General features: G+C 26.0%; 1 protein-coding gene and 1 non-coding gene across 8 annotated transcripts in view; both read left to right on the forward strand.

Moving 5' to 3' along the window:
• The first annotated feature begins 40 nt into the window (after nt 1–40).
• On the forward strand, nt 41–113 carry Trnaf-gaa (transfer RNA phenylalanine (anticodon GAA)). The gene has a single exon. It is a non-coding gene; the product is annotated as a tRNA-Phe (tRNA).
• A 3,812-nt stretch (nt 114–3,925) lies between these two features.
• LOC130670856 (uncharacterized) overlaps nt 3,926–17,550 on the forward strand; it is a 103,383-nt gene continuing 89,758 nt past the window's right edge. For 4 of the 7 annotated variants that reach the window (XM_057474439.1, XM_057474436.1, XM_057474437.1 and 1 more), the window contains exon 1: nt 3,927–5,100. The gene's annotated coding sequence lies outside the window, so the exon portion shown is untranslated. Of the gene's footprint in view, nt 5,101–17,550 lie in introns of all 7 variants that reach the window. The other 3 variants (XM_057474441.1, XM_057474440.1, XM_057474438.1) reach the window with 2 other exon arrangements.

Genomic DNA, 17,550 nt, shown 5'->3' on the forward strand with positions numbered 1-17,550 from the left:
TTATATATATATATGTCTAGGTGGGACCGGTGACCAAGGCGCCGAAATAGCTCAGATGGGAGAGCGTTAGACTGAAGATCTAAATGTCCCCGGTTCGATCCCGGGTTTCGGCAAATCTTTTTTGTTTTTTTTTAATTTTCCGAAATAGTCAAAATAAATGATACTGAAGTTAGCAGACGTCTAATAATTTTTGGGTTTTTTTTAGACGATCAATTTCGAAAAAAAAATATTTTTAAAAATTGCACATGTAATTTTTAAAATTTTCTACGTGTGCGTATTTTTAGTTTTTTTTTTTTTTAGTTAAATTATTGAAAAAAAGATTCAAAAATTTTAACTGTGCTAACTTTAGGATCATGTCAAAATAATATATATATATATATATATATATATATATATATATATATATATATATATATATTTATATATCAGCCAAAGCTTAATTTATTTCAATTATTTAATAACAACTATACTAAATAAAAATGATGAATTCGCGTTTCTACGCGTTGATATGAACGCTGACATGGTGAATAAAATTTAAATTTAAGATTTGTTCACTGAAAAAAAAAAAATACTGTTTTCAAGTATCTGCGGGTTTGAATCCTCCCAAGAAAATTATTTGTTTAATCTTAGTAATAATGTACTCCAACCAAGAATATTTTCTTAAAATAAGTATAAAAATTCTTAAATCAAGAAAATATTACTTCACAGATAAAAAAAATTCTCGACTGAAGGTAAATATTCTTGATTCAAGAAATCTTTTTTGGAGACCTAAATTTTCTCAGATAAAGTAGAAATTTTCTCCGACCAAGACGAATTTTTTTTAACCAAGACAAATTCTCTTGGCTCAAGAAAATCTTGACTTGGTTCCTGAAAACGTTCGTCTTCAAAAATATTTTCTTGATTCAAGATAACTTTTTTTTCTGTGTTGGTTGGAGTATATTTTCACTATGATTAGACAAATATTTACTCGGGAGGATTCAAACACGCAGATACTTGAAAACAGTATTTTTTTCTTTCAGTGTTCTTTAATCAAATTTGAATATCTATATAATATTAAAATTGGATCATTTTGAAATATTTTGAATCATTTCTAATGGTTTTGAATCGTTTTTTGAAGCGTTCGCGCTTGAGTGAAATTTTGTATCAATGAATTATTCAAATTCTTCATTATTTATAAATTTGTCGGCGGAATTCGTACTTTCTTTGAGTTTAATAAAGTATATGTAAAAAAAAAAATATATGGATTTTCTCAATAAATTTATTTAATAATAATAAATTTGATTAACAGACATAAAAATACAAATACAAATTTTCTATCTCGCATTTTGATACTAAACAATTACACTCAAAATAAATTTTTACGATACAGACTATTAAATAAAATTAGATTAATATATGAAATTCCCAATTATTTTTATTATTATCAATTACTTGTGTACGATCTACAATTAATTTGAAAAAAACATTTTTTTATCGAATAATAGAGCAAAAAAATCGTTAACCCGTATATATTTATACAGGTTTTACTGTAATTAAAACAACACAAGTAATTAAAGAAGATTTTATTGACCATTACCGAGTTTTTATCACATGAACATAAAACTCAAATAAAGCGTCTAAAAAAACCATTAAATGATCCACTAAATATATAATACTATCATACTTAATTTATAAAAAAATATTGATTCTTCTCAATCATATTATTCGAGTATTAAAATCATCTAATTTAATTTCAGTGGTTATTAAAACCAATAAAATAAAATTGTTTAAATAAACAAACCCGCATGAGAATACCATAGATGATACACGGACAGAAAAGAATAGTAATGCAGGGAAAGAAATGTTCTTTAAAAATTACCGTTAAAATTCACTGTAATCGTGGGACATAGGGCGGCGCTTTTATTTATTACCATTTTTGAAATAAAAATTACGAAAAAATTTATTTATTTTGTGGTAGACTTCATAAAATTTACCGAAAACCGAATAAAATTTACAGTAGACTACGGTAAAATTTGTTGAAAAAAAGTTAAAAATTCTCTCACTTACCGACAAATGATTACAGTGAATTTAACGGTAATTTTTAAAGAAAATTTCTTTCAGTTTGATTACCATTCTACATAGTAACCAGACTCATATCTTGTAAAATGGTAAATAACGCTATGTACAATGGGATTCATTAACATTTTGTGTGGTAATGATTACTATGTTACATTGAAACAAGTAAAATGGTAAAAATCGCTTTCTAGCATGGGAATCAGAGCTATGTAGAATGCTACTCAGTCCCATGCTTGAATAGCTGTCATTACAGTTTAATAAATATATATTAGACAACGAAGTAAACAAACCAAGTAAATAAATTGTTTATTACTAAATATTATAATTTTTAAAATTATTCTTTATCTTTTATCAAAAAATTATATTTCATTATGAGCAATATTTTAATTATTTCAATAGATTAATTCAATTTCTACATATATTTAAAGTAACTTGAGTTATTTATTTTGTCATAACCTTATTTACTAAATATAAAATAAATAAAAGATCGTAAATGTTGCTAGGTAACATTGTAGTCATGTCCATTTGCATAGTTCTCTCGTCAATGTAGAATGGTAATCATTCCTATGCTAGCATAGCCAACGTTACCATGTAGAATGGGGGGAATTACTCTGCCCCGTGACTCTCGACGCCAAAAAATCCTCGTTACTATGCAACATAGTAATGGTTACCATTCTATATACACGCAGAGAACAGTAAACATTACCGCGCAGAACAGTACTCCAGTCAATTGAATTTAAATAAGTATAGTAAAATATGCTTTTACTATACCAAATCTTTCACCCGAACACGCTCATTGACTGGATTACTGTTCTGCACGGCGAGAAATGTCAAGTAAATATGTCTATGCAGCATAGTAATAATTACATTACTCCATAGTTTGTGTCACGCCGCTCTTATGTGACTGCTTGTACAAACTATAGAGTAATGTAATAATTACTATGCTTTCATAGGCATATTTACTTGACATTTCTCTCCGTGTGCGCAGCAATGGTTACTGTTTTTTTTCTCCGTGCAGGAATTAGAACTAATATTCTTTTTTATCCCCGTATATTGATAATTACATATTTCAATTTGTTAGCTAGCTTGTAAGCACACTTACATATATTCTGAACACAATGTCTGCATCTTATAAGAGAGAAAGGAAGAGAGAAAAATAAATATTATTTATCCTTACATATATAGGGAGACTTATATGGTTCTATATATCGGAAAATATATAAAAATATATTAAGTTAAATACATGTTACATATATTGTACCATATATTGATGAATTATACATGTATACTTATTTATTTCCATCTATAAATACCATTTACTTATTAATATATTCAAACTTATGTTTTCAAATATATAACTAATATATTGAAGTTATACGAAAATATATGAAGTCATAAGAAAAAACATATATAGAAATATAATAAGATTCATATATACTTCTATATAAGATTTCATGTATTGTCACATATATATTTATATCTAACATATTTTTTGATATATATTTACCATATATGTTATTTTCATGTTCTAAAGCCCGCGTAAATTCAAATAAATTCAAATAAAAATTCAAAAATTTAATTTTATCAATCGGTAATTCAAAACTAAAAAATCAAAATATTTCAATAAATTGTATCACTACAATATAGACACTTGTTTATATTTACTATCCCGAATCATAAAATATAAAATAATTAATTGTTAAAACTCCACAATTAATAAGATAATTAAATAACAGGCGGAGTTAAAAATAAATGGGAAGTTACTTGAGCGATATAAAGAAATATTTAAGGTGGGATTTATCACAATCCCGCCCAAAGGGTGTGTTCAACTCCCTTACAGTTAAATTCTTACGGCAAGTGGTGGGGGTACAAGCAGCTGAGTCGACTTATTGCAGTCACAATTGAACCGTCGGACGGTAAACATGTTGCGTCCTGTCCCAAAACAGTTTAATAAATAATTAACAAGACAAAATAACATTTGTCGTGTTATTTATTATCACAAATTGTTAACAATCATTACCAAACTACAGTGATAATATTCAAATTGTTTTAGTGAGTGAAATAACATTTTTAAACTGCGGAAACATCTAGAACCGTCGGATCCGTATTGACTAAATTCTAGTTCGTTTTTTTTTTACTCTCTCGTTTTCTCAGTTTTTTTTTGTTAAAGCGCGAATTAATTATCTGAGTAATAGTAAAACAACAATGTAATTAATTCAAGTTATTTAGTGTATTAAATCAGTGATTATTATTATTATTATTATTTGAATAATAATAGTAGTGATGGAAGGCATAACCTCTCTTTAAGTTCGACCAGCCGGCGCCCACAATTAAAGGGAATATCACCGAAGCTCTGCTACGTAGTTGACGTTTTTTTATTTTCATTTATATTTTTAATTGCAATTACTTTTGTTAATTACATTAACTTGTTGAACGAGTATTAATTCAAAGTTTTATTTAATAATAATAATAAATTTAAATTTAAATTTGAATTTAAATTTTTGAATTCAAAAAAGTGTCGGTGAAAAATAGTGACGTTTAAAGTTAACACCGAAATGATATTTAAATATATGACAATAGTGTTATTAATAGGCTTTGAATAATTATAAAAACTTGAATGTTATTGACACGTGTATAATTAAATAGTGATAAAGATGTAGACCACCGACGGTTAAGTTTTGATGAGTAGCCGGGATATTGTCCCGAGTTTACGTGTCGTCTAATCAAACCAGCGGGTTAATTAGTTTTACTTTTTTTTTAATTGTTTTTGGTTTTGTTTATGTTTTTTTACTTCCGGTTGATGGTGGATTTGAATTAGTAGCGTTCTGGCTTATGGATGTAAATGCTAGTGATTTTGAGTGGGGAAGTGTAAAAATTGGTAATTAAGGAAAAGTGAAAAAAAAAAGCTGATGGTGAAACTGGAAGTTAAGTTGGAAACAACTGAGGATAATTTTGTAATTCCTCTTTAATTAAAGCGGGATGATATCCCGCATCATTAAAATATCAATCGCCTAATCATCACAGTGGAGTTCTGTTTTATTGCTGGTGAGTTTTGGAAATATTTTTAATTATTTTATTATTTTTAATAGAATAGTAGTAGTGAGCAGAAAAAAGGATTTTTTGCCGCAAAAAATTTGAATGTGGCGGACGTAAGTTTTTTAATTTTGTATAAAACAATTAAAGAATTTTAATAATTAATTTTTTAAAAATGCATCTACTGGATTTTGAATTGTCTCGATATGCATTTTTTTATTTTTATTTGAAAAACACTTATTTATTATTTAAAAATTTTAAAAATTGTCAGATGACCGCTAACTTTAAAGAGTGAATATAGCAGACAGTTATCAATTTTTTTAATTTTTGAATAAATGAATAAAATGTAAGGAGTAAAAATTAAAAAATGCATATTTACATAAACGTAAAATACGTACGCGCATTTTTTTTGAATTTACAAATTGACTCATGTATGCTACATTCACACTCATTAACTTTCTATCATCAAGTAATTTTTACTTGCTCCAAAAAAAATTTTACTTGCCCTTTAAGAAAATTTTCGCATTTTAAATTTAAAATAAAAATTTTCTTGGGTAAAGAAAAAATTTTTACATGGAATTTTTTCTAGTTCTAGGAAAATTTTTGTTTTCATTTTATAGCAAAGTATTTTGTAACGAAAGAAATTTTTACTCTTAAAAAAAATTTTCACAAGAAATCTTTTGCATTATGAATTAAAAATTAAAATTTTTTTGAGCGAAAAAAAATTCTGCAAGGGATTTTCCTAATTCTAAGAAAATTTTTGTTTTCATTTTATAATGCAAAATATTTATGACAGTAAAGTGAGCAGACATTTTAAATTTAAATAAATTTTTTTAACAGAAATAATAAAAAAAAAATTTTTCTAAAAAAATGCACATGTAGAAAATTTAATAAACTATACGTGCAATTTTTCAAAATATTTTTTTTTAATTTTTGTTTTGTTAAAAAAAATCAAAAAATCAAAATATTGTTAAATGTCTGCTAACTTTCTGATAAATTTTTCATGGCAAAAGAAAATTTTCACTTCTAAGAAATTTTTTGCATTATAAATTAAACCTGAAAATTTTCTTGAGGCAAAGAAAATTTTCCTCTTGAATTCATGATGCAAAATACCACTTGCACTTAGAAATCTTTTTTTTCTGTGTAGCAGTAGTAGTGAACTACTGAAAAATATAAAATTTACTATATAAATAAAAAATCAATTGGATTAAATAAATATTATTATTGTTGGTGGTTCGTATAAAAACGTAAAAGAAAAAATAATAGTTTATAATATTCACAAGTATAAGTATGTACTTGATAAAAATATTTAAAATAAAATAATGAATGACCAACAGATATTTGAGTAAATAAAAAGCTGAGTAAACAACATACTTTAATTTATTGTAAGAGATGAGTTGGTAATATGAGGGATAGAAGTAGGATATGCATTCATACATATTTTGAATATTATTATTTTGGAGTATTTTATTTATTTAGTGAATATCGTATATACTTTTTAATGAATTTTTTATAAATTAAATACAAATAGCATCATACTTAGAAAAAAATAATTATTTTACATGAAAACGTTTTTTAATTAAAGAATTTAATTTATTTTGCTTCTAAAATCTCGATTTTACTGGAATTTATGATACTGATAGTAGACGTCAAAAAATTTCATTTCTTTTAAATAAATAAATAAAGAAATAAAATATTTATAGAAAAAACTTTCGAAAATTGAACATCAAAAATTTTTAAAAATCTTTTTGCGTACTACAAAAATTATATTTTTTTACACGTAACTTATTTCTAAAAATTACAAAATTTTCTGTCTGCTACTTTTAGTATCATAATTTATTTAAAAAATTTTGTTAAACGCAATTTCAAAAAACTATAAGTTGTTTGGTTTTAAATCTACATCCTGGCGAAATTATAACTCGTCCTTTTTTGAACTAGTGCTTTATATAATTTTGTTTTTTTAATAAATTAACAAAGTTTTAGTACGGTAACAGCTCAAGGTCATTGGATAAATTAAGTTGTGGGGAGGGGGTCTAACATTACCCTTAAGGTGAAACGGTACCTGAGCTCTTTGTCACAACCAAAGGAATGAAAACTATCTCTGTTGCACTCATACAGTAAAGAGAATTTCAAAATATTTTTCTTGGGGATGAATTAGAATTCTTTGAAAATTCAAAATTTTGAGTCGACAAGATTCTAGAAAACGTTAAAGTTTTTCGTTTGATGTTTCCAATTTTTATTGGTGAATTTCGTGAAAAATTGTTTACCGTTACTCCTCAAATTTATTTAGGGTAGAAGTAGCATTTGTGGCCACTCTTTGGCCTTTTTTGGACACAAAACTTTATTTTATTTAATGGATAAGTATAAAATATAATTTCCATTGCAATAGTGCGATAGAAGTATTTTTTTACACATTTTAAAAACTAATCATGTCATTACGTCTTTTACGAATTACTTTATTCAAATTTTTCAAGTGTCCAAAACTGGGCTTAAGTGTCCAAAAATGGTACCCCTGCCCTATTTAATTTCGACCCGTGAAAAAATGAATATTAATTATACACGGAAAAAAATGATGCTCAAAATTTTAATAGTTTGTAGTTTATTTTTGACTTAAAATTAGTATATTTGTATAACTAATATCAAACCAGGATCATTATATATTACAAAATGGCTATTATTTATATTCAAATTTGATACACATAGAAGAGCAAAATTTGTAATTTCGTATATCAAAATTAATATGAAAAAGAATCGATAAATTGCTATCTACAGTTATTTATTACTATTCAAATAAACATAGAAAAATTTTAAAAATTTACCACTTATTCGATTTATGTACATAATAAATTAATTTATAATAATGAATAAATAACATTTTATATTAATTATTAGTCAATGGGATAGAATTTATAAAATAAGAGTTAAAAATTTTCGGTATTTTTATAAGCAAAAAATCAGTATCTAGTATACTAATTTTTCATTTTATTATTTACCACTTATTCGATTTATGTATATTGTAAATTAATTTATAATGATAAATAAATGATATTTTAAGTTAATAATTGATCAGAGATATCGAATTTATGAAATAAAAGTTAGTAACTTTTGCAATTTTTCGGCTGGAAAAATCAGTATCTAAGATAGCAATTGTTAATTTGACCAATGATTACTTTTTAATAGATGTATGCCATAAATTAATTAATTTTCACTAATAAGTCACGTATTTATATACCTAAAAGTAATAATATTTAGTTACTTTTTGAAATAATTGATAGTAGTTTTAGGAATCTACAAAAATTAGTAAACTACTTTGCATTAAGTACATAATTGTACTAATTACTGATAAGAGATTCCACTTTTTACTATTATTTATTTATTTTCAATATTCTGTTTTTTTCCGTGTAATACTGAATTTACAACGTCTAATAATTTTTGCATTTTTTTCAAAACAATAAATTATAAAAAAAAATATTTAAAAAATTGCACCTATAGCCTCTTTAATTTTCTACTTGTGCATATTTTTGGTTTTTTTTTTTTTTTTACTTAATTTGTTGGAAAAAAAAATCCAAAAACTGTTAATTGTCTTCTAATTTCCGGATCACTTTTAATTTTATTTTTCTCAAAACATTCTTGTAGAAAATATTCAGCCGACTAAAAATAATTACTGAGTAAAGAAAATCTGTTTTAACATTTATTTTGGTGTATTGTTTTTTTTTTTGTCATAAAAAAAAAAAAAAATAGTCAAATCATAGTAAATAATTGAACGTATTCGAAAGAGGGTATTTGGGAGGAGGAATTCTGGGTAAAGTTTACAAGGATAAGAGTATACCTGATGTTAGATGACAGGATAGCTAGTAACCAGCATAGGTCGGTTTAGTTTATAATTTAAAGTCTTAACTTAAAATTCAAAACTTAAAGTTTTGTTTGGGCTGTATGCTATTCTCCTTTACTTAACTCTCATCTGTAGGATCTGAAAATCGGGCTCCAGAGATGAGAATATGGTTGAGAAGGGAGTGACCGTTTCACCGGTCTTTTCCTTTGTGCCAAGGAGAACCGGTTGCAGCCAATCCTCGTCGAGTCTTGCTAAAAATCTACCAATCACCATCAGACTATTTCTTAGCTCACAATTTTACTACTTGCCTTAGGCACCCCCGCCTGTTCTATCTACTCGTAATATACTAAAACATCATTTTTTTTTTTATTACACTAGACCCGATAAAGCCGATGCGAATGCGAGTATTTTATTTATGCTAATGTATTAAAAAAAAAAAAAACTATAAATAACTATCTATTTAAACATGATGAATTTTGTGAAATTGCAGAAACACTTTCACAAACCATTCAAAAGGAAAACTCATTGTTTTTGAGAAAGTTTTATCTTTTCAATAGTAAGAAAACTACCTGGGATACTTGTATTATGTACCTCAGGTACTCTAAGTGCAATGAAAATCCTTGGGTTGACAGCTCCAACAAATGTCTAAGCTTCAGTTACAAATCCACAGATCCAAGGATTATTTGACTATTTACTTACGCGGGAGAAAAAAAAAATTTACTGTAGAAAAAAAAACCGGGGGAAGTCCAGGTGGTGGGGGTGTTAAATTTAAACACCGGAAGCGGTGTTAAAACAACACCGCCGGAGGTGTAAATATTCTTGACTGATTTTGAAAAAATTTCTCGGTGTTAAAATATTTTGCTTAGTAGTATTTTTACTTAGTCGAGCACTACACGGAGAGAAAAGAATAGTAATGATTACTATTCTACATAGTAACCAGACTCATTTCTTATAAAATGGTAAATAATGCTATGGAGAATAGGATCCATTAGCATTTTTCTGGTAATGATTACTATGTTACATTGAAACAAGTAAAATGGTAAAAATCGCTATCTAGCATGGGAATGAGGGCTATGTAGAATGCTACTCAGTCCCATGCTTGAATAGCTGTCATTACAGTTTAATAAATATATATAAGACAACGAAGTAAACAAACCAAGTACATAAATTGTTTATTACTAAATATTATAATTTTTAAAATTATTCTTTATCTTTTATCAAAAAATGATATTTCATTATGAGCAATATTTTAATTATTTCAATAGATTAATTCAATTTCTACATATATTTAAAGTAACTTGAGTTATTTATTTTGTCATAACCTTATTTACTAAATATAAAATAAATAAAAGATCGTAAATGTTGCTAGGTAACATTGTAGTCATGTCCATTTGCATAGTTCTCTCGTCAATGTAGAATGGTAATCATTCCTATGCTAGCATAGCCAACGTTGCCATGTAGAATGGGGGGAATTACTCTGCCCCGTGACTCTCGACGCTACAAAATCCTCGTTACTATGTAACATAGTAATAGTTACTATTCTACATAGGAATTACAACTATTCTTTTCTCTCCGTGTACAGTTAAACAGTATTTTTGTTAATTAATTAAATTATTGGTGATTGAAACTGTGGCCGTAAAATTATGTAATTTTTGAATAAATTACGTATAACACAAATAATTATTTAAATAAGTCCACAGCAAAATTGAAATTTTCTGCACATAATATTCATTAAATTTATATATTATTTTATATGTAATATATCTTTTTCTGATTTTTATACGTGGAATTTTTTTTACACCGATTTAACACCGTCAAATAACATCGCCTTCACCGGTGTTATTTTAATGCCGCAGTTAACACTGCGTGGTGTTAAATTGAGTCTATTTTTAACACCGTTTTTTTTACAGTATAGAAAAAATTTCGGAGAAAAAAAAGAGAATTTCGTATTGATTTTAATTGTAATTTAAATTAGTAATTTATAAATTCCCATTTTAGCGGATGATGATATGGAACTAGAGTTTGCTCTTTGTCCAGAATAAGAATTAATGTCGTACGTTATTGACCTAGACTGTGTAGGTATAGGCTACGCTATTAGTGCTGGGTAGTGATGCAATCAATGTCGATCCGATATAGAAAATCAGGTTGTGGCAGTTAAGTGTAAAATTTTAACTCGAATTATGTGTCTATATATACCTATATATGTGTGTATGTATGGATATATATAGATATATAGAATGAAGGTTTGGATGATAGTTGTTAGTTGATAGTCACTGTTGCTTGTCAAGGAATTGAGTTCGGGCTCGACCGAGCGAACACTCTGGGATCGTCGATCATTTCAGGGATGCGGTTCCTCCTCTCGGCCTCTCTGATGGTTCTTGTCCCGTCACGAGGCCGGATTAACCCTCATTTTAAATCACCGTTTCTCTAACTCTCTCTCCTTTTCTTTTTTCATTTATCGTTTACTGTCTCTTTTACTCTTAAGCCTTTTGTCTAAATACTATGTAGTTATCTACATTTTTATTCTATACAAAAATCATTTCCACGAAATATCTCATGAATTTTTTTATTTATAAATCATTTTTTTTATGTTATTTGTTTTATAATTTATTCAAAAATTACGATTAAAAATTTCTTTTGATTTTCAATTCATTGTTTTTTTTTACTTGACATTTTTGCCTCAAAAAAATTTTTCTCTTCAAATTATAATTCAAAAGTTTTCGCGGGATGAGTAAAAATTTTTGCGTCAAGAAATTCTTTTTTTCTGAGTGGAAACTGGCATTGAATTCAAAAAATTACCGGTCAATTTTCGCTTGTTAACTGACGTAATTTGTCTGACAATTACTCTGCCTTACATCATTAAAATATATATAGATATATATATTTTGAGTAAATATGCAGAGTACTGGAAATTTTGGATCAAATTTCAAAATTTTTATACACGCGATTTAAAAAATATTTTATGATATTTCAAAAGTTCACAAGTTTATTAAATTTATGATAATAAATAATATAGAAGGAAGTTTATAGAACTGCGCATGTAAGAGAGATTCGTAGGGATAACGGGAAAGATGCCTCATTACCGGTATTACGTCAACTAATTAGCAATTAAGCAGACGGGAGTTGGTGTGACTGAAAATAATCACGAAACCATCGTTTACTTTTTTTCTCCTTCTTATTTTGTACTTGTCTCGTTTAATTCACTTGTTGCCGCGAGATGAAAGGGCGTCTTATTTTCCAACAGAGTAAAAACATGTGTGACTTATTTTTGAAATTTTTTTAGATCTCAATTTTTACATTTCATTCCCCCCCCCCCCGTATGAAAAAACAATAGATGGTTAAAATATATAAAATTATATATGTTTGCAACAAAAAAATATATGATATATTATATTGTATATTTTAAAAAATCATATAGAGATTTTGGCCGATTTTATATAAAATTATATACAGTAGTAAATATATGTAATCCATATATGTAACTTATATGTTTTTTATATTAAGCTATGTATACATTTACATTTACCTTATAATATATTGTATTGATATATTTCCTTTTATATTCAGAAAATATATAATTTTTATATGAAATGAAATATATGGTAGCATATAATTTATATTATATATGGCACCATATATTTTTTTTGTTATATTTAAGCATATATTTTATTCGGTGTATGTATATGTATATTGGTATATATATATTCGCATCAAATTAACTAATTTTGAAAATTTTAACTGCAATTTAAAGAGTATATTAAAATTTACCCGTATGGAAAAACAATATATGGTTAAAATATATAAAATCATGTATGTTTGCAACAAAAAAATATATAATATATTATATTGTATATTATAAAAAATCATATAGAGATTTTCGCCGATTTAATATAAAATTATATACAGTAGTAAATATATGTAGTCCATATATGTAACTTATGTGTTTTTTATATTAAGCTATACATACATTTACATTTACCTTATAATATATTGTATTGATATATTTCCTTTGATATTCAAAAAATATATAATTTTTATATGAAATGAAATATATGGTAGCATATAATTTATATTATATATGGCATCATATATTTTCTTTGTTATATTTAAGCATATATTTTATTCGGTGTATGTATATATATATGGGTATATATATTCGCATCAAATTAACAATTTTGAAAATTTTAACTGCAATTTAAAGAGTATATTAAAATTTAGATCTAATTTAATTGGAGTTGGTCATACGAATAAGAAACTTTTTTTTCCATACACAATATAAATATATGTTTTTATATATGATCAGAATATATTTTTCGTATATGATAGAAATACATATTTTTATGTATGATAAAAAAACAGTTTTCGTATATGACAAGAATATATATTTTCATATATGATAAAAATATATTTTTTGTATATGACTGACATATATATTTTATATATACTAAACATACACGGACTCGTATATGATGAATATTATATTTTTTAATATAAAAAAAAATATATCAGAAAATATAGTTAAATTCGCCACATATATTTTTTGATATTTATCATATATTTTGACCATATATGTTATTTTCATACGGGCCGCGTTCATTATCATGAAATTTTCTATAGTTTTTGGCAAAAAATTAAAAAAAAAAAGTTATCATGTCGTTTATTTTATTCTGCCTTCTTTCGTTTATTATTAGCCAATTAAATGGAATAGCATAACGAGTGAGGAGTAACCTAGTTGTGCATTTTATCTAAGATCAAATTGTGTGGCGTGCGAACTCGTGAGTTGATCTAACATCTTACTGGCGCCGTCTCCCATAAATTTCTTTTTTTTTTATTATTCATTAATTTTTTTTTTATTTTATTTTTTTCAACAAAATTTTACTGCTGATAAAAATTATTAATTATTTATTTTTTAATCGATTTAAGTAGCAAACAAAAAAATATAAAAGAGAGCAAATAGATAAGAAAATAAAAATAGGAAAAAATATAAAAAAGTTTTCTAGATTAATGCAGTACTGTCCACTTTGCTTACACATATTATATAATTTATAATTTAAACTTGTGTGTTGGGGGGTTAAAGTGCATGCAGCTCGCATGATTATATAGTTTGCGCTGCACTTGTAGTCTTAAACTGACCGATGACCCGATAAGGTTTAACAGCCCTATAACTAAAGCTACGAATAGGGGTGATAATGCGTGAGGTAGATGCTCCTTTCGAGTTTCCCTCAAGTCGTTTTTCCGCTTCTCAGCACGCAACGGACTTGATCCTCTGAACGAATGAGCCAGAAAGGTTTAAAAAAATAAAAATAAGTAAAGAATAAAAATATAGAGAAAACGAGTCTAGAAAATATTTTAATATTTAATATATTTTAGTAAAAAATACTAATGCTAATCAATGAGTGCATTACTTTTACTATTTATTACTAAATGTATAGTAAAAATCACAGAATACTAATTATTACTACAAGTTTATATGAAAAATTGCTGTAGTATTAGTTTTAATACTTCATTCGTACTCTTTGTTGATCAAACTGCAACTTTTATAAAGAAAATGTTAAATTATTACTAGGAACAAGATTTTTGAAATGAATAGTTCAAATTTTTGATATTATGGCGAAAATATCGGTCTTATTAAAAAAGCTTTCGAACAAAAGTTGTAGGAAATTTAATTTTCTAAAAAAAATGTCTCCTATAATTTTTTCTTAGGCCTACTAAGAAAGCCGTAATTCAAAAATTAAGATTCATAATGAATGATTCAAAATGTGGGGAATTATGAAAATCTTAATTTTGAAATTACGGCTTTCTTAGTAGGCCTAAGAAAAAATTATAAGAGACATTTTTTTTAGAAAATTAAATTTCCTACAACTTTTGTTTGAAAACTTTTTTAATACGACCAATATTTTCGCAGCAATTCAAAAATTAAGATTCATAATGAATGATTCAAAATTTGGAGAATTATGAAAATCTTAATTTTGAAATTACGGCTTTCTTAGTAGTCCTAAGAAAAAATTATAAGAGACAGTTTTTTTAGAAAATTAAATTTCCTACAACTTTTGTTTGAAAAATTTTTTAATAAGACCAATATTTTTCCCGTAATATAAAAAATTTAACACTATTAATTATCAGTTATTTTAAATTAACGCAAAAATCCTGGCCCTAATTATTACTAAACGTATAGTAATACATTTCATTATACGATTTAACGATTCTTACTACGTAAAAATATCAAAAATTAACGAAAAATTTGCATTAAATACCCTACAATATACTCTCTAAATCTGAAACAGTAAAAATCGCTGAAAAATTGTGTACAGTAGCGTTCAAAAATATTTCGACAAACATATTTATTTCATTTATTAAGACAAACAAAAAATCCACAAACCTATGTTACATTTTTGATTGATATTCAATAGCGTTCTAAGATTATAATATAAATTTAGGAATTTCAACTCATATTTTTAAGTAAAGGTTGCTATATTTTTTTTCCATGTACAGCATTTTTCTTCCTGTCCAGAGTGAATAAGAAAAATTTAATAAAGATGGAATAGTATGTTACGAAACCCAAGTAAAAAGTATACGAGTAAAAACCTTATAATGTGTAATTTCATATTTATTTATTTTTGGAATTTTTAACGTTTCGCTAGAAAAAGTTTTCTTGGTGGTTAGATATTTTTTAACAAGTAATTTATGGGTTTTTTTTTATCTAGATAACTGAAAAACTAGGAGAATTATTGATTTCGCAATTTTATTAGACATTTCGCCGTAAAAAAAAAACGTTTCTAGGCTCGTAATCACAAAAATGAAAATTTTAAAGTCTATTTTTGAACAGTAAATTGTATTTTCAGTCTTTTAACTCTTACAGCTCTTTGAGCTCGCAGACAGCTTGAAGTGCTATAGGGATGGCTCAGAGACAACCGGTTTTCACGTTTTTTTTTTTTTAAGATAAGTTGAAATATTAATCTTTATTTATAACTTATTGTTTTTTTTTGTTTTTACATAAAAAAATATCTTTGTTTTTGTAATTACATATTTATTTTAATATATTTTTTTTTATTAAGGTAATAATTATAAATAAATTAGGCATTTTAGTTGTTAGAACTCATTATCATTAATAAACATTCAAATTAAAAACACTAAAGCTTCGGGATGTATGTGATGTCATATAACGATAAAATTAATTAATAATTAATTTTTATGGAAAGTAAATCTATTGTTTTTATACGCAGGGAAAAAAGAAAACTGGAAAAAATTACAGTTTCATATACTAACGTCGCTTCGAATGGAAAATTTGAAAAATCGCAATTTTTCATAAGTAAAGTTTCGTCAAAAGTAAATTTTAAACTGTAAAATATACGACTGAGAATTATATTAGATAAAATGATTATTTAAAACTGCAATTTTTACAAAATTTTGTCAAATATTCCTGTTTTCGATTTTTGGAAGCGCTGCGTTTCTGTATGAAATTCCAAAATTTTTTGTTTTATTTTTCCCATGTGGGTTTTGGAGATTTTATAAGTCACGTAGACTTTTTTTTGTCAGATGGCTGAGTAAGTGTGTTGGTGTATGTGGATAAAAATTTGTTTCGCTATCCTTTGAACGAATTGATTGATTTGGTTGAATCTTTTGCGAAAATTGAATGGGGCCATTGAACTTGGAGATGGGTTCTAAGTTCAATCAATCAAGTGGCCTTTTCAAGTTATCAATAAATTTTCAAGAAAAGGTTATTGTAATCATGATGTTCAATTTTCCAAGATTTTTCGATAAAAGTTCACCCTCTTATGACTCAAAAGATTTCTAAGTCTGCTCTTTTAAAATGGATCAGAAAAGAGTACTTCAGTCAGTAAAAATTCACTTGTTGTCACTGATAACTAATTGATATCGAAATCTAACGAAATTTGATTTTCTAATCAATTTTTCGACTGTTAAACATTCGATCAATTTTTTCGAAAAATTTCTTAAGAAATGACATTATTTGCATGCACACGCATTCTAACATCTAAGAAAAAGTGAAAAATAAATCCGCAGTCTTGAAAACGTCAGCATTCGCTGTAAAAGCAATTTTCATAAATCAGACTTGAATCAATAATTTCCTTTTTGCGGGAAATTTGAATCTTATCAAAATGAAAATGAAATATTTTTAGATTCAAGCTCGAAAATATTACAATAATGTTTTTTAAACTATAGTATATTAAAAAAATAGTGTTTTAAAACTTTTTCAACTGAAAGATAGGGGGAATTTCCCCTTTTCAATGCTTGCCCGGAGGGTTAGTCGGTTTTCACATTTATATTTTCATTTCTGATGCAAAAATATGAGCATGAAAATATTATATTTATAAAAAATTAAAAATGAATACATTAATTGTAAATGTATCATTAAAAATAAGTGAATTTATTCCATTATATTGAATTTCAACCATTTTTGTTACAAAAAAATGTATGGATTTGTTATATACATGATATTTATATTTACAATAAGAGTATCTTCATATTTATCGGGCGCCTAGTTCAAAGTGTAGTTACATATGTGAGTTGGCGATATAATACCCTGAGAAAAAAAATTACTTTTATAAAAAAAATTAATTCTTAATCCAAGAAATCTATTTATTGAAAATTTTCTCTGTAGTAATTTTTGT

This window comes from Microplitis mediator, chromosome 7 (genome assembly GCF_029852145.1).
Source record: "Microplitis mediator isolate UGA2020A chromosome 7, iyMicMedi2.1, whole genome shotgun sequence".
NCBI classification, from domain to species: domain Eukaryota; kingdom Metazoa; phylum Arthropoda; class Insecta; order Hymenoptera; family Braconidae; genus Microplitis; species Microplitis mediator.